The sequence below is a fragment of the Hemicordylus capensis genome, chromosome 1 (genome assembly GCF_027244095.1).
Source record: "Hemicordylus capensis ecotype Gifberg chromosome 1, rHemCap1.1.pri, whole genome shotgun sequence".
NCBI lineage: Eukaryota > Metazoa > Chordata > Lepidosauria > Squamata > Cordylidae > Hemicordylus > Hemicordylus capensis.
The window spans coordinates 303,142,969-303,166,781 of NC_069657.1; the positions used below are offsets into that span (position 1 = coordinate 303,142,969).

The 23,813-nt window shown below is 42.2% G+C and overlaps 1 protein-coding gene and 1 long non-coding RNA gene across 8 annotated transcripts in view; one reads left to right on the plus strand and one right to left on the minus strand.

Moving 5' to 3' along the window:
- Nucleotides 1-23,813, plus strand: part of ADGRB3 (adhesion G protein-coupled receptor B3) — a 668,379-nt gene that overhangs the window by 179,530 nt on the left and 465,036 nt on the right. The window lies entirely within an intron of this gene.
- LOC128340904 (uncharacterized) lies at nucleotides 837-22,197 on the minus strand. The gene is made up of 3 exons (XR_008314074.1): nucleotides 22,144-22,197; nucleotides 7,132-7,407; nucleotides 837-1,304 (listed from the first exon to the last, which is right to left on the minus strand). It is a non-coding gene; the product is annotated as an uncharacterized LOC128340904 (long non-coding RNA).

Consider the following 23,813-nt stretch of genomic DNA (forward strand, 5'->3'; position numbering starts at 1 on the left):
CCAAATTTTATGACCTATATGAGGTCATTCACACAGTCAAAAACTGTGTTCTACCCCGGTTTGGGAGCTGTGTGTGCTCCCAATTCTTGATTGTGTGGAAGCAAGGTAGGAGGAAATCCTGGGTAGAAGTGATTGTGTGGAAGCAAGGTAAGAGGAAAAGCTACTAAAGTTTTCCTTCTACCTTGCTTCCACACAATTACTTCTACCCAGGTTTTCCTCCTATCTTTCCTCCTTTCCTACACAACCAAAAATTGGGAGCACACACAGCTACCAAACCAGGGTCAAACACATTTTTTGATTGTGTAAATGACCTCTATATCTACCAACACTTGAAATCTCAAAATGCTATAAATGTAGGCCTCTTCCTTACAAAAAAGTTATCTGTATTAATGGCCCACAGTACAAAATTTAGGTTCAGATTGTCAGGCTTATATTTAGATCCTGTACTTGCATACAATCACAACTTATAAGGCTTAAGTGTCAGGAAATACTTTCAAATAATGGTTAAGGTTCTTGTTCCTATCAAGGAGCAAAGTAGTGGTTTGGTCTGGTTTTCAGTTTGGATTCAGTTTGATTCCTTAGTAAAGCATCCACATGCATGTTAACAGTGATTTAGGATGATCAGGTTATATACAGTATAACATCACTGCACTTTCTGAGTTTCAATGCATGCATTTGGAAATCCCCTCAGTACAGTGGGAATGTAAGGTCACACTTCCTGACTGTGCCTTTAGCTTAACTGTCATTGCTTCAGTTACTTTTGACTAAAGCGAGGTTGCCTCCACAAAGCTCTGACACTCGCATACAAAGAGTAGCTCTTAGAGATGGATTTGACAACAACTTCACAGATGATCATATTTTCAAAGTAAGAAATAGAAAGGTTGCCTTTATGCTTGACTGTGATTTACAGGTATGAACAATGCCATGGCACCCACAGCAGAAATTATCCAATGTGTCAATCTGTGTCTGAGGTTAATCCAAAGGGTTTAATCCAACTCACTTCATGATATGCCTGTAATCATTTGTTGATCAAAATGAAAAGAAGGACAGATACCCATGAAACAGACATTTTCCTTGTCTCTGTGCACTGGGAAACTGTCCAAAATTGCAGGTCTTTTCTTGATGACCTTGGGAGCTTTTGCAGTACAGTATAATCATCCACTTTGATCTTCAGTTCATCTTGATTTACTTTTATTTGCTCATTATGCCTTCTGCTTCTGTTCTTTGGAGTAGGGCCTGTCTGTTCAGAAGATGCCACATATCTTTTGACACAGCCGGAGGGATCTTACGAGCCACTAAAACACCTGCAGCAAATCAACCTGTTATTTTAGTAATCGCAATGACTTGTGCATTTCTCATCTTTGGAAAAACAATAGTCAACAGATCCAATCAGAATATACATAATAGTCTTTAAAATCAGAGTTGATGAATATTTTTACTCGTGTTATGCCTTTTTGCTGCTAAGCATTCTAGAACATGTTGACTCATGAGCTGTTTCAGTGAAATATTATAGGAATACTTAAGACATTTTTCCCTCTCCTTTTCTCAAATTTCTTTACTTTTATACTTTTTATACGTAGCCATGGTGATGGCAACTAGTTTAGATTGCTAAAACAAGGATTAGACAAATTCATGGGTGAGAAGTCCATCAATGGCGATTAGCCATGACAACTAAAAGAAAGCTCCATGTCATATCCTTCAATATTTCGTAGATGAAAACAAGGATATGCCTGTGTAAGGAGGTGTGGGAAAGCAACCAGGAAGGTGTGGTATACCGTGTGTAGGCTATGTGGTGAAGCAACCTTAAGTGTGGCATATAAGCATGCCACAAATGGGGAAAAGCTATTAAGTTAGGAACATAGCAAGCTGCCTTCTACTGAGTTGGACCATTGATCTATCTAACTCAGTATTATCTACACAGAATGGCAGTGTCTTCTCCCAGGTTATGGGCAGGCATCTCTCTGAACCCCATCTTGGAGATTCCATGGAGGGAACCTGGAACCTTCTGCATACAGGCATTCAGATGCTCTTCACAGAGCAGCCCTATCCCCTAAGCAGAATATCTTACAGTGCTCACACATGTAGTCTCTCATTCAAATGCAAACCAAGGCAGACCCTGCTTAGCAAAGGGGGCAATTAATGCTTGCTACCAGCTTTCCTCCCCATCTGTGTTCCTTGTAATAGAGAGACCCAGATGTTTTTCACTACAACTCCCAAAATCCCCAGCTGCGATGGCCTTTGGCTGGGGATTGAGGGAGCTGTAGTCAACAACATCTGGGAATCCCTGTTACAGGGTACACTGCTTCCCATTATCACAGACTACCAAAGCAGATGAGCCAAGTCCATGCCCTCCAACAGATTGAAAATAGGGATATACTTGTGACTTCTTATACCAACTGCTTATCAACTTTTTATACCAAGGAGTATTCCACAAATCCCACCCCCAATACTATTACAAATTGCTGAAGACTGGATTCCAGCAGCTGTATGCTTTGCTTTGCTCTGCATAGCGCCTTAGTGTCATGCAGCCATTTACATACAGGAGCACAAGAGACACGAAATCACCCACCAATTTGGAGATTTGATTTCCAGAGACTCTAGGGAGGGAGCTGAATCTTGATGAATGACAACCCTAGAAACCTACCTGAAAAAAAAGGCAAGAAGCAGAAAACCTAGAGACAAAATAGGGAAAGGGGTTTACAGGGACAGTCTCCAGAAAACAAGGGAGTTCTTCTCACGATCAGTGAGAAGAGCTCCAGGGCGGTCTTCGGGGAAGGCAGGTTTAACTTACCTTTCCCACAAATGCTCTCTATGCCTCCCCTGGGCAGGTGAATAGCCTGCCCCGATGACCGATGGCTTGTCCAGGGGTCAGGGTGCTGGGATTCACCACTGTGTGTCACCCCACCCCCAGAGCTCTGATAATGTGAGTGCACAGTGCATTATGGGGATCCCTCCCAGCCCCCAGCCCCGAGTGTTGAAGCAGCCTCGGTTGACACACAATTTAAAAAAAAATGAAGTTAAGGGAGCGCTCACTTAAGATTTAACTAAAATTTTAGTATCTCACTTAGATTTAACTAAAAGCTTGATTGAAAAGGCGCATCTTAAGTGCCTTCTTAAAGGCTGCCATAGATGGCGAGGCTCTTAGTCTGACGTGGAGCACACGTCAGCCATAGAGGAGACCTGGAGTCCCCACCAGTTGAGCTGATGGCAACCATAGATGGACATCCCAAGGTGATCTCTAAAGGTATTGTGTTTTATGACAAAGAACCATTCTCTTAAATACTAGTTCTCACTATTGGAAAATATGCAAAACAGTTGGTAAATGGGCACAGGCATAATCAACATAACTGTAGATTAAGAACAATTGCATTTTGAAATTTATAATGAATAACAGTGAAAGGAAGTGGCTGCAGTATAAGAACAATTTGGAGGAATGTTGTAAAAAAACCTTGGACAAGTAAATAAATAAGAGGGAAATCTTAGAGAGCAGATTAAATGTAGACAACCTATAATACTGATAGGCAGATGAATGGTAAAGAGATGGAAGTGAGCTGTAGTTGGGCTGCAAACATAAAAATATACAGAATGATTGGTGTGGGGGAAAGGTAGCAGGAATTTATGAGGCAAATGTTTACCTGAATTGCCTGGGCAGTATCAATTTTTTTTGATAAAAGGTATCGATGCATTCCTGGTGCTATGTAGCCATGGAGCTGCGTGAGAAACACATTGAGGCTATTCACATCCGCCAAGGAAACAGAGTTAAGGGAGCCCAGCCCGGTTTCCTCCGCGCATGTGAACTGCCATGAGACATGTGGCTTCCGGCAGCTAGCCCACCTAATTGCCCCCTCATTAAACAAGCTAAACTGAGTGAGCACTCCGCTACCTCCGTTTTGGTGATTGTATGCCGCCATGGTGACACATGAGTAGACCCCTGACTTGAAGGCTATAACAGGCTTCCTAGTGTCAGGGGTCCCCCCAGAATGCCCCGCACACTCACGCGGAGCATGCTGGGACTTCCGGGGGCTGGGCAGCTCCTGATCCCCACCGACCCTACCGGCTCCGTGATGGAGCTGTTAATCGTGTGGGCGGCTGATCCAGCTGCCCAGGGCTAGCTACTGGGTTGCCTGCAGATAGAACGGGTCAAGCCCAGTCTCCCCGCAGAACCCTCCTCAGCTCTCGTGTGGAGAGCCTCATTGTATATCTAGCTAATCAAGAGATTCCAGTCCTTGAAGTTTTTCTAATAATACGATTTTTCTCTTTATATAGTCGAGAACCTATCCCAAACTAGGAGGTAGCAGTGAATTAGTTTCTTGTACTAGTTCTACCCAAGCCACCTAATGGCGCAGTGGGAAAATGTTTGACTAACAAGTAGAAGTTTGCTGGTTCGAATCCCCACTGGTACTATATTGGGCAGCAGCGATATAGGAAGATGCTGAAAGGCATCATCTCATACTGCGCAGGAGGAGGCAATGGTAAACCTCTCCTGTATTCTACCAAAAGAAAACCACTGGGCTCTGTGGGCACCAGGAGTCGAGATCGACTTGATGACTAGTTCTACCTATTGGAAAATAACAGTTCCAGAAAAGTTTTTCTTCTCTTTCTCCTATGCTTGCTTTGACACGTCACCCCATCCAAACTCATCTTTCGGTGGCATCTAAGCAGTCACCTTTCATTGCTTTATAACTGGTACCTCAGGGCAAGGGACTGATGAACTTGTAAACTAGTGCTATTCTTTTTGATGAGACGAATATGCAGTTAGACAGCAGACACCACCTATGTGCATCAATTCTGAATGTTCAGATCAGGATTTCCACTTTTAAATGCGTGAACTAGAGCATAATTTGAGGATTATTTTTTTAGAGTGATGGCTTACTTGTATTTTTTAAAAACATGTTTAGATTAAAAATAATAATAAATGCTAGAAATTGATCCAAAGGAAGTAATATTTACTACTTGGTGATGGAAATATGGGTTAAGAGAGGCTTACGACATATAACATATTTGCATTTTATTTAATTTAACTTAACTATTGAAGATGCAATCCTGAGTTATGTATTCTTAATCTCTTTAGTGGCAAAATGTCTGAACATATATAACAGCTCTGAACTGCTTCCAGCATTTTAAACTACACTTTAAAAACATATATATCTGCTTTTCCACACGTTTTCCACTGGTTAATCAAAAACATGATAAATGAGCATAATGGAAAGATTGAGAAAATTAATTAGGTACAAATGAAAAGGGTATATGTTTCACATACTATGGATTTCCTATACAGAGATTATTTCCATATAGGAGAATATTGCATGTGGTTTCTGTAATGTGTGAATATGTGATATGAAGGGTTTGGAGGGTTTTTTTGGTGTCTGTGTACTAGATAACTGAAGTTAAAAACAAAACAAAACCAGGAGACGAGAGAAAGCCCACTGGTATAGATATAAACATGTTATTAATGGCATATATTGATTATATAGTGGTTGCATTCCATTGTTTCATTTACTCCTATTTGGGCAAGCTTAAGACCTGATTCCAGGGTAATGAGTCTGGTGTGTTTCCCACTGAACACACATTTGCTTGCTTATCATGCTGAAGCAGTGTGTGTGCATGTGTGTGTGTCGGGGCTGGGGGTGGGGGTGGGAAGCTACACCACAACTGTAGTATTTCAGCTTTCCTTCAGAAAAGTGAAGGAGTTAGTAAAACTCTAGTAAATAATGGATTTTGAGATTTCTGCTTATTCAGTATGTCTGGGAACACTTTATTGTATACTGTACTGTGCCTGTTGCCATGAAGACTCATCAGGAACAGTGCATCTGTTAACTTGCCCACCACCTCCTTCTCCAGCTGGAGATGGGATGAAGAAAACACTTTACAGAAATGTAACTTTTTCACTTTGCCCAGGGTGCTTGAGAAGGGAGGAAGGAGGCAGCAGCACAAAAACACTACTTGCTGAATATTATAGAGGGGGGTCAGGAGAGAGGTGTGGTGCTTTCCTTTGCACAGGGTACCTGGGAAATGCACTCACTTGCCCATGAGGCATTCTCTTGCTCTGGCAACAGCACTTCAAGATTCAGCACACATAGGATGCTTTGGAAGTTGGGAGGACTCTAGGCCAGGAAGTCCAGGGACATAGGCTACAGCTGGAGCCGGCTGGATTTCATATATGGATCATAATTTACCATCCACATCTTTGGCTTCAGGCCTCTGGCAGACTTCATAACTTTAGCTTGCATCGTGTAGAAAAATCATTCTCTTGTTAATTTTTCATTATAATGGATTAATATAGGAGCTATCCCTGATCATATGTTTAAACTCTGTATGTAGCAAGTGTATGTAGTACCTTCCGAGTTACCTCTCCAGCATGTCTCAGAATGAATTGCCATTTCTTGAACAAATGTCTACTTCTGATATTAGGTTTACTGAGTTTCAGGAGCAAAAATTATGAAGCCATGTACTTCAAACAAAGCACTCTGTTTTGGCTCAAAAATAGAGCACTCCCAGAAACAGAATAGATGAACAAGAAAAATATCCCTTTGCTGCACTTTGGATGAGTACTCTACCCTTTTTCAGCAGCAGCACGAATCATCCACAATAACATTTGTGCAGATGTGTTCATTGGCCACAATCCAACACACAGTTTAGTGCCCTTAAATTCACTGTCATGAAAAAGCCCAATTTAATTTTTCAAAATCTGATTTAAATTTCTAAAAATTGATTTTTTTATTTAAAAAGAAATATACCCTCCTTTTTAATCTATCCTGTCTGGCCTGTGTGATATTTATGTTAGCAAATCAATCGTGATTTTAAATACTGCATAGGTATAATTAAAGAAAGTAGTGTTTTGTACATCACTCTGAGAGGGATATAGTCTTGGGAGAGCCAACAGTTTAACATACTCTATAATAACAACACATGCAATGGGCAAACTCCAAGTCGTAGTTCTGGTTTTTCACTGGCTGGAGAGGAATTATTATATTTATATTTATATTTTTTCGATTTATATATCGTCCTTCCAAAAATGGCTCAGGGCGATTTACATTAAAATAAAAACAAAATCAATTAACAGTTAAAAACAAAAACTATAAGAGCATAAAACCAATTAATAATTAAAACATTTAAAACAGTTTACAATACCTTTTCTGTTATTGTATAAAGATGTAACAAGTCAGATCTTATAAGTATCCCACCATCTTCTGTACCAGGAATTTCACACTTATAAGGGAAGGGTTGTCATTGAGTACTGCTGCGTGTTCAACAGAGTAGATTGTAAAGTTGTCAGATAAGGAGAGGAAACGCTTGCGAGGAAAGATTTGTTCTTGGACATACTGAGTTTTTGGAGATGATGATGAAGTACCCAAGTAGAAATATTCGAGGCATTGAAGATGCAGAATTGTCTGAAGGGATTAACTTCTGGAATAGAGAGAGAGATGCCAAGAGTTGGCTGCAGGAACCTCTTTCCCATGTGACTATATGAGGCAATGGCTCAGCCAATGCGTGTGCCATGGGCCGGTGAGTGTGGATACCCTCCGCATGAATGTCACCTAACCTGCCTGCTACCTCATCTCTGCTGCTCACCCCTGTCTCCCCTCACCCCACCCCCTCACCAGCCTTGCAACTCCCACCACACTGTCCTCAACATTACCCCTTCTGCTTAGCCGCTTTCACCTTCTGGCCTGCACCAATAATTGTAGTTGCAGGCCAGCCAGGCATGGTGCATTCAGCGGCTGCTTCAGTGGCTGGCCACCTCTTGTCACTGCTCCAGCAACCGCTCCCGTGCTCTCCTGCTGTCTGTGCAGTACTAAACCTGTTTGTTTTGTCTGCTCCCGAAATTGAGAAGATAAAGCAGACAAGTCTGGTGCGGAAGAGACAGGGGAGAGTGAGTGAGTGAGCTGCTGCCGGAGCAGTGAGAAAGGATGGCCAGCCGGTTAAGCTGCTGCTGGATGTACCATGCCTGGCTGGCCTGCAACAACAAACAATGGCATGGGCCAGAAGGTGAGAGGTGAGGCACCAGGACCAGTGAGATGGGGGGGGCAGAGTGGTGTAAGCACTCTGGTCCAGGAGGTTGGGTCAGGGAGCTGGGCAGGGCAGGGACAGGCTATGACCCGGGAGGTTGGGTGGGCCCAGTGGGGAGTGTAGGGCAGCACATCACATTTGCCTCAACTGGTGAAAGCGAACGCGCTGGCCCTGTCTGAGTGTCAGCAGATACATGTTATATAAGTTCAGTATATGCCTGTTTGACAGCTGCCACCTAATGGCGCAGCGGGGGAATGACGTGATTAGCAAGCCACAGTTTGCAGGTTTGAATCCCCGCTGGTATGTTTCCCAGACTATGGGAAACACCTATATTGGGCAGCAGTGATATAGGAAAGATGCTGAAGGGCATCGTCTCACAGTGCGTGGGAAGAGGCAATGGTAAACCCTTCCTGTATTCTAGCAAAGACAACCACAGGGCTCTGTGGTCGCCAGGAGTCAACACCAACTCAATGGCACACCTTACCTTTTATGCATATCGAATTCAGGTCCATGGAGCAAGTTAGTATCGCTAATTTGGTTTATTTGCTGGTTAAGTATTATCCAGTAAAATAAACAAGTATGATCTGCTTATCTTGAAACAGATATAGTAAAAAACAGTTTAATTGTAAATGTTAATGTAAATATGTTAGGAGCAAACCAATCTAGTAGAAGGCCTAAAAAGTAGCTGGCATGATCCCTTCAGTAACTAATAATTGAAGAAGTCCACCCCTCCTCTCCTATCAGCTGCTTTTGACTTGTGATTCCATTTCTTTGTATGGTACTCTATTTCAGCCATTAGGTGGCAGCATTTGAGAAGAGTTATACATTGCAAATTGCTACCACCATCTGGAAAAAAATTGCTGTGGGCATCACTGATAGTCTATAGGAGCCCACTTTCTAGTTCCTCTGAGAATTTTCATTCACAATTAAATAAAACTAATAAACAGACCTTATTAAATGGCATGTTACTTGTATAGGTACCTGTTTTAAAACAAACAGATATCCTTTCAAAACACCTTCACATCTAAATGTAGGGGAGTATTTGTGCTTTTTCTACTCAAAATTTCTTCAATTTCAAACTTCCTTGCTCAGTGTGTTAAACTCCTTTTTGTCACACTTGTGGCAGTGGGTGTTACAATTGATCTGTGTGACCATCACACGCTTAAAATATGCAACTTCCTTGCTATCTTTTAATATAGTTGCAATGTTGAAAGAAACTGTGGTGACACTGGGATTTCTTTTAAAATACACATATGCAGAAAGAATCCTGTAAATATATAAATTCCAGCTTGGAGCATCAACATAAGTAACAAAACAGGGTTTGGCCCAATTTAGCCCTCAGCTCTAAATCCACTGAAGTCTATGTAGGACAGAATTGGGTCATAAATATCTAAATTGCATTACAACGCAGCTTAATTTATTATTTATGATGAATTGATTTTACTGCCTTAAGCAATCCAGACTCGGGACTTGAAAGGAAAAGATGTAGATAAGTTAACATACACAGACTTTATGAAGGCTAGTGTTTGTGTGGGTTGTGTGAGTGTGTCTGACAGCAGTTCTCTTCTTTCATCCTAAAAGTATTCACAGGACAGATAGCTGAGCATAGATCATTTTGTTATTGCCAGTTCTTAGTAACTGCTTACAGTGTTGTCATTTCCAAGGGTACATTTCCACAAAGCATTGGAGTATGAATAACCTTTTTCGTGACATCCAGTTCCTCCAAAGCATGGCTGTGCCTTGGTTTTCTGGACTACCATCTTTCTGCACCACAGAAGGCTAATTGACAGAAGACAGAATGTCCTGTCCTGAAACCAGGAATAGGGATGTGCACGAATCAATTTTTTTAAATTCGATTTGTGCCTAAATTGAATCACCCCTGATTTGTTTTGTGCCAAATCTCTCCCCTCAAATTAATTTGTACCACTTATAAAGGTCCTGGGGCACCAAATTTGGTGCCACCTTCCACTCAGATTTCAAGGCAGTGGGGCACTTGGTTGATTTTTAACTATTTTGTTTTAGTTTTTACTGATTTTGTATATTTCCACCATGGGAAATAATGGGGATTCAAATCAGTGGTCCCTCTAATTTTTTTCATCTCTTTGCAGAATGAGTTTTGTTCTGGGCAGCAGTATCAAGGCAGTGTGTGCGCATCTGCATTCAGAATCGGGCCTTCCTGATTCAACATGAGCGGGTTCTAAATTGAACTGAGCAGACATCCAAAAACTTCTGAGCGTGTGCATGTGCGCATGCCTTAGAGGGAAGAGTGATTCATAGGCACCCTATCCTAACCCTAAAAGCTAAGCTCTAGCCCTTGTAGAAGTGGAGTAATGGAGCAAAATGTGCTGTCACTATTTTTCAAGTGTTTGGATTCTTTGGTGCATAATAATATAAACCTTCAATTCTTCTGTTCATTTTGACTGTCAATGGACAGTGCCAACTGTCAACCGCCATGTGTCAACTAAGCAGCACACCACCACCCCACACTGGGGTACTCAGTTTATTTTTAAGGAATTTTGGAAGGGTTTAGATTCTTTGGTGTCTTCATTACACACCTTCATCCCTTCTGTTCATTTTAACCCAACTTTTTTGCGGGTGGGGGTGGGGAATTAGTGGAATCTCATGTGCCAACTACCCCCCAAGCCACTGGGTACTCAGTTTATATTTTAGGAATTTTTGAGGTATTTAGACTCTTTGGTGTGTAATGAATCCTTATAGGGATTCATTATGAGGAAAGGTTATTAGACACGAAAGAGTCTAAATACTTGAAAAAAAATCCTAGAACATAAACTGTGCAGTACACCACTGCCTTGTGGGTGGGAGGGGGGTGTAGTAGACACATGGCAGTTGACAGACAGTCAAAATTAATAGAAGAAATGCAGGTGTGTAATGAATCCTCATAGGGATTCATTGAGGAAAAGTTATTATACACCAAAGAATCCAAACACTTTAAAAATAGTGACCACACATTTTGCTCCATAACACCATCTCCACATGGGTTAGGGCTTAGCTCTAAAAAAAGAAAAAGAAAGCTGGGAATCTGGGGAAATTCATAGGAGGAATCCAAATCTCAAATTGATTCAAATCAAATCTGGCACGATTTTATTTGGACCCAAATCTAGCCAATGGACCACAGGAGTTATTTGTTCTGTCTCCAAATCACCCAAAATAGCTAGATACAGGTACAAATCAATTTGTACCCAAATCAATTCGCACATCACTGACCAGGAACCCATAAGGCAAGGCAAGGCAAGGCAGTCAGGTTGCAGGACCCTGGATAGCTCCCAGTGAACAACTTACTCTGACAGAGGCCAGAGGTGGGATGAGGTCTTCAATATTTCCATGTTCAGAAAACCACATTCAGACTCTCCTTCCTTGCCTGGATAAATTTAAAGGGTCAGTCCTCCAGTCTAGAGTCTAGCATGTATTCTCTGCTCCATCTCCTGACCCATTGTAGATGCTTTTGTGCAGACTTGGAGAAGCACCAGGTACATGATGTGGAAGATGCCAGTTCATTGATGGACTCGGGCTCAATGTGTGCTGGTTTCAGTCTTTGGTTCTGTGGTCTCCCAGCTGGCAGGCAACAGAGCTTGGGGTATGGGCTAGGATGGGAGTTGGTTCCTCTGGCTCAATTGTCCCCACTTTCTCAGAGTCAGATGCCATGCTACTGCTCAGGGCTGTGATCATGATACAGGCAGTGTAGTTTACATCACTTAAAGAGGGGGGACACACAATTGTTCTGTGCTGCATCATTCCACTTCTTCTATAGCACAGAAGAGCATAGGAACATATATTGAGCTGTCATTTACTGAGTCAGATAATTGGTTTATCTTCTCCAAGACTATCTACTCCCAACTGGCAGCTACTTTCTTGAGTCTCAGGCAGAGGTCTTTCTCAGCCCTGCCAATAGAGATTTATTTAACTCTGCATTCAAGGCATTCTGCATTCAAGGCATGTACTCTGCCACCAAACAAAAAGTCCTAACGTAGATATATTCTAATCCTACTGGTTAATACTAGAATATAAAAGCACACATGCAGAATTATGTATATAAATAATTTGAATACTAGCCTATCCTAGCACATCTATTTGTGCAGTATATTTTGTTATACCATGCACACTGTTATACCTATACATACTTGCTTTCCCCCCCATGGCTTCAAAGAGTTCTTTCTTCCTTTCTTCTTTTCTTCCTTCCTTTCTCTCCCTACCCTCTTCACCACCACTACCACATATCAAACCCAACATGAAAACATACCTACATGTTAGCATTGCTTCCTACTTCTCAGCATTTGATTTGGATGCAGCCTTCTCTTCCCTTTTGCGTTTGTAAACTTCTAGAAAAGTGACTCTAACTGAAAGTTAAGGCAACCAAGAGTAGTCCTACTAAGGGCAATGGTCCTGAACCTAAATACAGGTTAGGGACTGATGAATCTGAATTCTAAGTAATATCTATGAAGGTTATTTTTCCTGCATTTCATCTGGATTTGGAATATGGATATGAATAGTGTAGTACAGAGACCCAATTAATTTTTTGAACAAAATTTGCCTAGCATTGTGTATTACTTTTATGGAAGCATAATAATAACAACACATATAGTATATTCAAATTGCTTTTAATTTGCATAGCAAGGAACAGATATGCTCATATAACATTCATTTCTGTTGGAATAAGGCTGTACCATATTGGCAATATAGTATGCTTCAGTTTGCCCTAAAGTTGTCATGAAATATCTAGCTGAATGGCTATCTGTCAAAGCAAATACAAATGCTGATCTATGGGTTAAGTCTTTGAATAGGATAACTTGAGGGGGGGGGAATAGTTAATAAATATAATATTAAAAAAGCAGCTTACTTGGAAGAGAACAATGTTTGCCAAAGAAAAGTGATCTAAAGTCTAAATGACAAAGGAAAGGAGCAATACAAAAAAGAAAGCAAAATTTTAGGGTCAGTGCAAGAACATTCTCTTTTTATTTCAGGCGAGAGCATCTTTACTTTTATGTAGAATAACACTGATAGGGGTGGTTTAGAAATTACTATGATCATGTTTTCATTATTTGATAAATAACTGTATATGTGACTGTTTTCTGAAAGAAAACCAGGCATGATCTGAAGGTACATGATACAAGTACAGCAGCTTTACTGAAATTATGCTGTTCTAGATAGGAGCAGCGGTGCAGACAGAGGAAAAGCTTGAGGAGCAATTCCTCACTTGAATTTGTAGGGAGGGGAAAGATGGGTGTTTTGGAGTGAAGCAAATATGCTTTAGGAGAACAGAAAAGCACTTTGGGGCAGTTCCTCTAATTATTCAAAGTAGTGAGTGGAGAGAAGTTTATCCTGGGCAGCAGCACTGTGCACACACCACACACACAAACATCACACACACACACACACACACACACACACACACACACTACACTACACTCATGCATACTCACTCTCAAACAATTTTTCCCCCTTTTTCTCTCCCCTACAGGGGGAGTTGACACTGCCTCCCATCCTCCTCCCCCACCCCCAGCTCTGGATGGAGACTACTTGGTGGGAGCCGCCACTGATGGGGAGCTGCCATTGCCGCCTTCCATCCTCCTCTCCCCACACCACCTCCAGGCCCCCAGCTCTGGGTTCCTTCTGGACTCCCAGGGCAGGAAGCCACTGGGAGTCCAGAAGCCCCCCCATCCTGCCGCCACAGGAAGCCCCCCCATCCTGCCTCCTCCCTTCTGTCCTCCTCTGGCTGCAGATCTTGTGAGATCTGCAGCCGGAACTGGAGGAGGAAGAGGGGAGACGGGGTGGCGGGCACAGCAGAGACTGCGTTCCCGCCAGTATCTTCTGCACAGGGGGCTGGGATTTGGTGCACACACACGTACATGTATTTTAGAGGGAACAGTGTTTGGGGGAACTCCTCAAATGCTTAGTAGGGATCTGCACCTTTCGATATGAGAATGTTTAAAAACCCATTATCACCACCTTGAATTCATGGAAGAAAGGCAGATTTAAGTAGTAGTAGTGGTCGTCGTCGTCATCATCATCATCATCAATAAATGTGATGATTTTTTGCCCAGTACTGAATATTTGATTTCTACTGGTATGCAATCCCCCACCCCCACCCTCTTGCTTCTCTTAAATGTGCAGAAAATTAACTATATCTACTAGCTACGTGGAACAGCAAAACCCACAGCCGGTATTTAACAGCTTGCTACATGGAAGAGCCACCATGCAGATTTCCAGCAGAATCCACATTGCTTGCTGATTGGATGTCAAGCAAATTACAATTTTAAATAGCATTCATAAGAAACATAACTGAAGATGGAAAATTAAACTCTTTAGTGTGACTGGTTTTTCCTTACTGATCAGTATCACCCCTGTCAGTAACTTGTGACACACAGAAATGAATTATAATTGTGGTCTTACTCTTGATGTTTCCATACTGCCCTTCTTCCAAGGAGAGGGGGTTGTATATATAGGGATATCTCATACTATCCTTCCAACAAACTTGTGAAGTACGCTAGCTTTGGGGATAACCCCATCTGCTCCTTGGCTAAGCAGCAAGGCCAGAAACCCTGGGTTTCCACATACAAGTAGCTTCTGCAGTGACTACACTGGATTAACCTTTCACCCACCTCTGAGTACAGTTTATGGATCTGCATTTATTATCATGTGGGAACATAGAATTATTGATTTGGATGGAAATTGGGAGCATGAAAGTCTGCTGAAAATAGAAGAACAGAACTAAACAAGTTTACTGCAGCCTCCCTGAGCAAACAATTATAGCAGGATGTTGAAGCACAGAATATTAATGCTGATGTGTACATTAGACATTCTGTGTTTGCTGGGAGAATGATAATGGCTTTGATGATATTCTTGTTAGGCAGAGTGTGCAGTGTCTAGTACTTTCATAAACATAAACAGCAAGAAAACAGATCAATTAATGATGTAAAGCAGTAATGGACGCTGAGCAGCATCTCCAGTGGAGTTTGAAAATGCCCCCATGATCCAAAGAATCTGTATCAGAAGGCAAGGATTAGCAATGTGGCTTTATCCCTACTGTGGGATGTAGCTGTTTCTTTCTCTCAGAAGCCTATCCATCATCTTGTATCTAATGACCTAGAGGTATTAAAGTAATTGTTGGGATTTGTTTTTGTTTTTACTGGGAGGAGATTTTTCTTTTCCCCCTCTATTGCAGGAACAGGCCTATCTCGCTTAGGGGCTTTTTCTTTTCTTCTTTCTTGTTTGCCTCTCCACTGCTTGTTTGTGTCTGTATTTTTCTTGTGATGGTTCAGCTTCGGACAGTTTAAAATTGCTTCATTTCTGAATTTTTAATGAATTTCTTGCATTCTACTTGTCACATTTTAAAATTTTATTTAGTGATGTGTTTTTGAACAGGCTGGAAAGAAGATGAGATGGGAGGGATGGAGTTGTGCAAAAGCATTTCTTTTAAGATAGTGGAATGATGTGACATCCACAATTAAACATATATATGGGTAATAAGAAACTCGTTGAGGTGTGAGAAAGAGCAAGATAATGCCTAAGGCTTAAGATTTGATCGCATGTATGGGTTGACTTGCTCTGTACTAGAGTGGAATGCTCAACTCAATTATGAGGTGAAGTTCATGTCTCAAGAGTTGACTCAAAAAGGTGCTATTTTCTAGTGGTCATGCTGAGTTGGACTACGAATATAATAATCTTCAACTTTCTAGTTCATGAGGAAGTACCTTAACAGTTTAGTGTACCATTCAAACCCTCAATTTTGTGGGAGGAACATAAATTATTGAATTAAATTACTTTTCTGATAGTCACCCAGAAATACGTGTGAGCTTGGGTTCGGTACAATGGTGTATGAAGCATAATTGAATGGATAAATTTCTACTGGTGGCACAATCAAAATGGAAAAGGGGTTCAAACTCCAACTTTGGGATCCCATATATATCAGCTTGTAAGTTTATAACTTAGAAACTTAAAACTTTATAAATTTTTATATAAATTTATATCCAATTTCCATTTTCTAGCTTGAGCAAAAGTACCCTAATGATTTTTACACCTCTCTGAGCACCTGACTGAGAGCATATATATAAATAGAATGCTAAATCAGTAAAACACATCAAAGCAATTACAGCCATAAAACAAAAAGGCATAGAGATAATCAATCACTAAAAAGTTGTATCTCTCTCTCTCTCTCTCTCTCTCTCTCTCTCTCTCTCTATCTATCTATCTATCTAATACATTTCTATACCGCCCAAAATGCAAGTTCTCTGGGTGGTTTACAAACAATAACAACAGCCAATAGAATAAATACGTTTTTGCTGCCTTTTTAAAGCAAGCAATGATGGGGCCAGCTGGACCTCATGGAGAGAGAGAGATCCATAATCTGGCTGCTGCTGCTAAGAAGACCCTGTTCCTCATTACCACCAACCTAGCATCCACAGGTAGCAGGATGTGTGAAACAGAGCCTCCACTGTTGAAGCTGGTGGGGAGGTGCACATGAGGAAGGCAACTCTTCAAGAATTTTGATTTATAGATAATAAGAAACTCCTTTAATTGTATTTCAAAACATACTAGAATGCAGTGAAGATTAAATAGCACTGGAGAGATGTGCTCTGACATTGGGTCTCTGAGAGCCCCTTAACCACTGCATTCGTATTTGTATTTTGTAGCAGCTGAAGTTTCCATACAGTCTTCAAGGACAGCCCTATTTAAAAGGCACTACAGTAGTCCAGTCATGATGTGATTAAGGCATAGCTTTCTGTGGCCGGGTCTTCCTCTTTCTACCTTTGGATAGTGCAGCTGGTGTACCATCCAGAGGTAAGCAAGTACCCTCTTGGACACAGCTTCAACCTGGCCCACGTCAGTCCTGCCTGGATTAAGTTTACATTTGTTAAATTACATCCAGGCCTTCACTACATTCATGCATTGGTTCAGAACATCTTCAGCCTTTCTGGTACTAGATGGAAAGGACAGCTAGATGTGCTTGTCATCAATGTACTGATGACACTGTATTTCAAATTTCTGAACCTCTCCCAGTTCCAGCAGTTTCATATAGAAGTTAAACAATATGACACAGAGGACTGTGTTTGGTTGGATTCATTATAAGTCTTCCTTCACCATCATTTGGTTCAAGCCCCTAGCAGCTTCTTTGTCCACACCTTCCCAGAAAACTAGGAAGGCTCAACTCTAATCAGTGGGAGAAGATGCTTAGGAGTGATTGGGCCATTTTCCCTTTCCACAGGTCAACCAGAGCTTCAACAGAACCACTAACCAATATGGCAGGAAACATTCAGGAATTCATTCTCTGACAGTGGATCATTCTTGTAGGATCACTACCCCATAGAGGTTTAAAATCATTGTGTATCTAAAACCTATCAAATAATGATCCATCCATGACAAGGAGCACCCCTCTACCCCCAGCCACAACCTATGGATCACCATCTGTCTTCCCAGAAGCAAATACCACATCCAGAGGGTGCTCCTCAATGTGTGTCATTCTCTGTCTGAGGCCCTGCATGTTGCTGCCCCTTGTGGAAGCCTGCTAATTACAGCAGATTCTTGGCCACTGAAGCCCTGCACATGCCCCTCCCTATGGGATTATTCATTGGCCTTTCCCTACAGCAGGGAGCAGAGGTGCACCTAGGTAATTTTGGAATCTGGACCTTAAGGCCTTTTCACCCACCCTTGCCACCCTCACCCACGCCACCAGCACCAAATAATCTGCAATGCACTATTTTTTTTTTACACTAGAACTTGCTCAGGAAAAGCTGGAAATACTTTTTTATTTTTAGAAGAGATTCTGAATAAGATGCTTCCCACTGACTTGCAAAGAGATCCCATGTATTGCATGGCCAATCCTGCCATTTAAATTAGGGGCCATAGCATTTGGAAGCTCCTTCCCCCCCGGTCAGCATTTTGAGGCCCCTTCCAGGCATGTAGGGGACTGGACCTCTGCCCAGAAGTCCAGTCCAAAGAGCACCACTGGCAGGGAATACTGAGGCTTTGCTCTGGTGTGGCTGTCTTGCTGCTTCTCCTGTCTGCTTGGTGACCTCTGGCTTGGTTTTGGCTCCTGATTACCTGCTTGTCTCTCTGGCTCTTGACTGTTGATTTGGCTCAACCTTTGGCTTATTTATGGCTTCTGGCTCCTGTCCTGACTTTGACTACTACTTGACTTGACCTCCAGTGTGTTTGTAACTCATGGCTTCTGTCTGACTTTCTGACTTCTAATGACTACTTGATCTGACCCTTGGTGTGTTTCTGACTCCTGACTTTTGTCTTGATTCTCCTGGCTCCTGACTGCCTGTCTGGCATAGCCTCTGATGAGCTAATGATTCTCCCAGTCCTGACTTTGAACTTGTGCCTCCCTAGTGACTGCTGCCCATGGCCCATTTGCCTGAGAGTGGGGCTGCATACGAGCTGAGATAGACACATAGTTGCCATGGAGGTCATGAATTCTTGAGCCACAACAGAAAAGGAACCTTGACATGGATATTGAAATCCCCAGAACAATTAGCTGGAGGTGGGGAGGAAAGCCAGCATAACCCCCAAGGCTACCTCAGTAACCTCAATAGGGAGACTGTTGGGCCAGGGGCGTAGCGACGTCGCCAGCAGCTTGTGTTCAGCAGCTTGTGTTCAGCAGCTTGTGGGTCCGCGGCCCACAGCCATACCCCCACATCAGATGTGCAGGGGGCTTGTCCACATTCCAAACGGGGCTGTGGGCCCCACTTATGAGTAAAGTACAGCCAGTGCCACATTTGCAGTGCTGCGGATAGTGCCTGTCCCTGCTTGTAAAGGCAGGGAGATGCATTCCCGGCCAGGCTTGGAACCCAGCGCCGGCTGAAGCTTTTTTAAAATGGAGCCGTGTGGACACAGACACATCCCCTGCACATCTGACATCAGATGCAAGGGTCTGGCTGGGACACCAGGTGTGGCCCCTGGTACGTGGCAGCCTGGGTTATTTGAACCCATTAATGCAATGGATGCTATGCCCGTGTGTTGGGCAGTGGATGTTACACCAACAGTGTTCCTGTCCTAACTTGGTCTCCCACCGTGAAGTGCAAATGGACTAAATCAGGCAATTGCCAAAGAGGGCATCTTGATAGGGAATGGAATAATGATAGATCATCGCAATGCCACTTCCCCACCCTCCCCTTCCACCCATGCCTCTTGCTGCTGCTGCTCACCCTTGAAACCTGCAACACAACACAATGCTGAGAGATTAGCCCATCCCACCTCATCTAGTCAGATTAAATCCTAGATGGCTATACTCATACCATTTACTTACCTGGCACTGAGCAGCAACAGTGTTTGAACAGGACTGCCACTGGCTTGAAATGGTTCCCTTGTCACGGACAGATCATAGCTAGATAGGGCTTAAGGTAAAGGTAAAGTGTGCTGTCAAGTCGGTGTTAACTCCTGGTGCCCACAGAGCCCTGTGGTTGTCTTTGGTAGAATACAGGAGGGGTTTACCATTGCCTCCTCCCGTGCAGTATGAGAGGATGCCTTTCAACATCTTCCTATATCACTGCTGCTCGATATAGGTGTCTGGGAAACATGCCAGCGGGGATTTGAACCATCTGCTTGTTAGTCAAGCATTTCTCCGCTGCGCCACTTAAGGTGACTTGATATGGTTTAGACACCCAATAATTTTAAACCTGGAACAAGTTGGAAAATGAAATAACCTGGAACAGAGGAACCAGAAGGAGGAACAACACTCAGTTGTCTAGACCTTTCTCTTTGCAGGCCACCATATCTTCCTCTGCCTAACCACACCACCATATCTTCCTCTGACTAACTACACAGAAGATTGCACATGAAAGTCCATACTTTTAAAAAAAATGCAAGATTTCCATACTGAATGTGCTTACTTCCTAAGAGTTATTCAAAACCACATTTCCCATGTATACATACCCCCCCCACACACACATTCTCATTATCTCTCTCTCACACTGATGGAATACAGTGAGTGATCAAACCTCGGTTTTAATTGTTATAAACAACTTGCCTTACAGATTTAAAAACTGATGGAAGTTGCATACACTTTTAAAACGTCTTTATTTATTTTTCTTTTTAATTGATTATCAATGGGAAAGCCAAGAGAAGACAATTCTACAGGAAAAAAGCCCCAAGGGTTTCCCTTGTACTTCCAAAATAAACTAATTACATCTCAAAACATGAAGGGCTCAGGAGAACCCAGCTTATGAACTGGATTTTTGATCAAATGCTCTCCCCCCACCCTCAACACTTTTGTCATCTTTGTAAATTGCTCATAAATGAAGTACCCAGGGGAGGGAATGAAGGCTATTTGTGTGACTCCTTTTTAGCCAGCTGAGGGTCTGTGGAGCTGTCAGCACTTGGTAATCGCCAGTAACCTGCATTTATCTACATTACCTGGTCAATTTGGGAAAGGTCACTCTGGGTTTACTGCAAGCCATTTTTCATTTGGCTTTATTGTTTCAGCATTGATCTGAGTCACTCATTCCAAGCAAGTCTTCGGCTCACAAGGTCTTCCCAGTTTACTCGTTCTTTATGTGTAGACAGAGCAGAGACGATGGAGCACAAGAAAGAGAAGTATTTTTGTTTTTATTCTCTCTTGGCCATGGATTTGATGGGGCGGTGGTTAAGAAAATCACTAGGAAATATATTTACAAGGAGATATGCTTGGCAGTCAGATGGTTTGACATTTAAGAGTGTCCATAATTTCTCTGTTGGGTTAAAACATAGCCACTTAGGCCTCTCTGCAGCCTGCTCTGCAAATGGCAGTGGAACTTCGATCAAGTTCTAGAATTCTAGAATGTGTGGAAGAGGCCATCCTGTTCCCTTACACTAGCATGCAAACAACACCCTTCCTTGCCTTGAGCTTGTGCACCACTAGCATGACCTGCACTGATGTAAATACTCTAGAGTAGCCCCTGCTGGACACAGTTGTGCTGTATGAAGGACCTTTCAGACTAGGGAGAAGATGGCAAGGCTATTGATGGGCCCTTACTCCATATCTTAAAAGCCATCAAAATGATCCTGTATGGAATGTTGGCAGATGATTACCCTGGAAAAACCATATAAGTAGTGTGGCAAAGCTCCAGGGTGCTTCCTCACTTACCTTATATAGGACTGGTGCTAAAACAGAATCAGGGGGGAATTAATCAAAGTTTTGTTCATTTTTTTTGCATTGTGATATTTTTTTAATACTGTGCATAGCATTTTGGCCCATTCAAATGTGACTGGACCAGGAACATTTCCATTATTCCCCAGAATTATTTAAGTATGGTTTACTGCTGGCAATATCTACAGTGAGACAAGAGGAAGGAGATGACAGTGTCAGGTCCAATATTGTCAGCCTTGCAAGCAGCCAGCATTCAAATTCATGGAGGCACTGGTTGTCTATTTGGGGTGGGGGGGGGGCAGAATTATGGTTGAAGGCAGGCATGGGTCATTTTTCAATGTGGCAGTCAAGACAGCCTGGGACAGGTAGCACAGTGCAAGTCAGATAAGAGGTCAAGGTATGGAGGTGAGTGATGGACTTGAGTGCAAAATGCCCTAGCCCACCACTTGTCTCTCTGCCAAAGTTCCTCTTCTGCTTTGTTCCTGTCTTACTTTTTAAATCCAGGGTGCATGGGAGGAGGAGCAGTGGTTCTGTTTGGCAATTGGTGGCTGGGCAAGGGCAGACGATGATGGCAGCTTCCATGGTCTCCACCAATTCACCATCTGGGATAACCACCTCAACCCACTGCATAGATGGACCAGCCCTGACAAATCCCAAAGGTAGCAACCATAGGTTGGGAAAGCAGAGGCAGGAGATATAATATGACAGGTATGCAAGTGGTTAGGCTCTGGAAGGCAGCAGCCCATGGGGAAGTGAGGGAAGGTGGGAGAAGGCAAGCCAAGCCTCAGACGTCTGTAGAGCAACTGCTAAATCTTAAAAAGTTGTTCAGCAGCTGAGGCAGCACTTAGTATATTAGGCTAGCTGGTCTCCTATTGGCTCCAAGATCACCTGGTCTGGCTGGGCTGATGAGCTGCAGCCCATCTTTCTGGCTTTTAGGTGGCTCTGCAGGGCTGCAAGCATCAGCTCAAGAGTTCCCATGGCCTAAGAGCTGCCCCAAGTGGTACTGTGACTAAGGTCACTATGCCTGCTGCCTGGCTTCCTGATCACTGTACCTGCTGCCTGGCTCCCTATTCAGAACCGTGCTGCCTTACATGCTGAAGGAACAGGAAGGAATCACCCTGGAAAAGCAAAAAAGATTATTCAAGGAAAGAAAGTAGCATATATTCCAACAGTGTGATAGTAACTATTTCACATAAATAACAGGCTTTTGGCCTTCCCTTGGATATTGCACAGGTTCAGCTGTTGCATTCTGCTGATAGCCTTTTTAATGTCACTTAATACAATCAGAAAGGAGTCTGTTTCTTAGGAATAGCAGTCTTTAGGAATAGCAGTTCTTGTAATCCATTACTTCGGTTAGTCAAACCCAACAGCAGTTTTCTAAAAAGAAGACTGAAAATTACCTGTGTGGAGAAAAGGAATGCTATTTTTGGCTTTGTTGTTGCCACACATCAAACACCAAGAACTCAGTGTGCTGCAGTCGGGGAGCACTTTAAACTGCCACTTCCCTGATTTATAGTATCTCCTAGGTAATTATTCTGATTATGCTGTAAAGAATTGTTGTTTTTTCCAATTAGATAATCCCAGAGAGGTGTATAATAGTATTCAGCAATATTTTATTCAGCCCAGTTTTCAAACAGTAGTGGATAGATTCTTCTCCATTTTGTGTAGGTACCAATATCAGCTGTTGATTCTCTGTTCTGGTAAGAAATGGTTGCTGACAAATAGCAGCTCCAATAGATCTAAACTGATCAGCATTCTCTTGGCACAAAACTATAATACAACACCACATCCAGATGAAACCAAGGGCTTTTTTACTGTGTGAATCAATACACTTTGCACTCCTTCCATTTATTAATCTTTAACACAAACAGCAGATATTGACATATTTTCCACAGTAAATAAAAGAATGTGACAGGAAAGTTTAGACAAATTAACCTTCTTTGTTTAAACCACTCATAAATTAATGCTAAGGTCCATAAAAGCCACAGTTTTAAAAAAATAAACACAGCTGATGAACCAAATGTTCAACACGGAAGTAGGATAGTTTGAAACAATGGTGGCTGGTTGTTGAGTTACTAACAGTGAGGCTGAGTGATCTTGAGTGTTCAAACCATGAATGTAGAAGTTCTTTCATGACACATTTTCTTGTAGAAATTTGCTTCTGAAATTTGCTTCAAGCAGAGACCTAGCACAAGTTGTATTATTCTGTATTTTCTCCTTCACAGTTATTAAGTGCTAATGTTGTGCTCAGCCTGAATTATTTTTTCCTTCAGTAATTTCTGTCAAAGTAGCTCACTGCTATGTTTCTATCCATTTCAAAAGCATTCACCAGATTTTTCATAGGGATAAGACATCTCTAACTTGGCAAAGAGGCACCTTATATTTGCAGGTGGAGAACTGGCCCTACTCAGCTCTCCTCTATGTTTCTTCTATGTGCCTTTTGGGGACATGGGACCATATTTTATTTTATTTTATTTATTGTCTATGTAAACAGCTTTGAGATATTTCTCATTGAAAATTGGTATATAAGAAGTAATAGTATTAGAACCTGGCCCAGATGTTTTCTCCTTCCATTTCAACCATATCCTGGAAGGTACATTTATGGCATTCATTCTTGCTGTTTCCACCCCCCTGCACTCCCCAGTCAAAAAAGGTTGCTGCCGTAGCATGTTTATATATATATAGAGAGAGAGAGAGAGAGAGAGAGATAGATAGATAGATA